The following is a 1695-nucleotide window of genomic DNA, read 5'->3' on the forward strand; positions in this document are numbered from 1 at the left end:
TTAGTGTCATGGGAAAAAAAAAACAGCAAACAATGGGGTGATTGCACACCACATTGACTAGGTGGTCTACATTATCATCGGTGTGAGACATATGGCATTGTGTGGCTCTAACATGAGCCCCTGGAGGGGATACACATACCCTGGCAGTATCCAGCTGAGACTGCCTAGCTGCAGCCTCAGCATGGGGACACCGGACAAGCAGACACACCATGAGACAAGTACCCTTAAAACAAAATGGTGCATGCTGCTCACTCTGGCAGCAGATATACTAAAATTGAATGATACTGGAAAGATTAACATTGCCTCTGCATAACGATGGCACACAGGTTTGTGAAGGAAAAAAAAAAAACAATGTGTGGGGGAAATGGGACATCAGTGTCTTAAAAGCCAGATTACAGGATGCTGAAAACACATGACAACAAAATGCAGAACCTGGTCTCAGAGTGGCACCTGTGCTGGGTGGAGAGATGCCAAAAAGGACATGGCAAGTCAGCTGATAAAACTGATACATGGAAGGTAGATTCCAGCACTTTGTCAAGCATTGTGTAATAGAATATTCCTATTCTTAGGAAATATACAATGAAATATTTAGAAGTAAAGGACGTGAGCATGTTGCTTACTCTCAGATTGTTCAGAAAAAAATTACATTTAACATACATATACAGATTGATTAGATAGATATGGGTGTATATAAATTATATACATAAAACTTTTTCTGAGTCATTGTATATGTGTGTGTGTGTGTGTGTGTGTATGGTATAGGAAACATGTAAGTAATAAAGCGAGTGGAGAGAGAATTCAAGATGGCAGCGTGACTGGTGAGACAGAGAATTCTTCCCAAAACCACATGTAGTATGAAAATATAGTTAATACAAGTAATCCTAAAACAGCAACAGGAAAGAAGGCTGTGCCAGACTGCGTACACCTGGAGAAAAGAGCAGACCTCATGAAAAAGGGTCATATACCAAAGCCTTGATCTGGTGGGACCCAAGCCCTTCCCCCTGCCACCCTCCCCGGTTACTGGTAGGAAGAAGAGAAATGGAACAGGGAGAGGGTGGAAGCCTAGGACTGCTGAACACCCAGCCCTGGAGAACTGGTTTGGAGCACAGACTTACATTGTGCAGTGCTCTGGAGATTGGTGGGGTTGGGGAGCTGGGACAGGCAGAGTGCTTGAGAGATTGAGATTTCAGCTGGTTGGGAAGGATGGAGATCCACACCTGGCCACTCTGGGATAAAGGAAAGGCAGGTGGTCTGAGAGGCTTCCTAGCAGTGAGAGGGCTGCTGAAGGGGCAGGGTTTTCATGGAGAGAAGGGAGAAGGGAGAACTGGACAAGGTTGTCTGGGTGCAATCTGCCCAGCAGGTTGGGAACTTCCAGGAGCTTCAGGTGCTCCATCCCCATGGCTGCCTACTCAGCTCTGAGCCCCCCACTGTGACATGCAGCCTGCTCCACCTTCCTCCTGGCCTGCCAGCACCTGCTCACAAACTGGCAGTCACTGAGCTGGCATCAGGCCAGCCAGAGGGAGGCCCCCACCTACAACAGCTACAGACACAAAGCACAGGGGCTATTCGGCTGACTGGCTCTGACACTGGAGATAGGCACTGCAGTCGGAAAGCAGGGAACAACTCTTTAATCCCCCAAGGTACCAGCTCCACTCTCCTACAACCCCAACCTCACTCCAGAGGCTGAGCAACTCC

The 1695-nt window shown here is 47.7% G+C and overlaps 1 non-coding gene across 1 annotated transcript; it reads left to right on the forward strand.

Moving 5' to 3' along the window:
- Window positions 1–244: 244 nt before the first annotated feature.
- Window positions 245–350, forward strand: LOC118913823 (U6 spliceosomal RNA). The gene has a single exon (XR_005025362.2). It is a non-coding gene; the product is annotated as a U6 spliceosomal RNA (small nuclear RNA).
- The last annotated feature ends 1345 nt before the right edge of the window (window positions 351–1695 follow it).

This window comes from Manis pentadactyla, chromosome 6 (genome assembly GCF_030020395.1).
Source record: "Manis pentadactyla isolate mManPen7 chromosome 6, mManPen7.hap1, whole genome shotgun sequence".
Taxonomy (NCBI): domain Eukaryota; kingdom Metazoa; phylum Chordata; class Mammalia; order Pholidota; family Manidae; genus Manis; species Manis pentadactyla.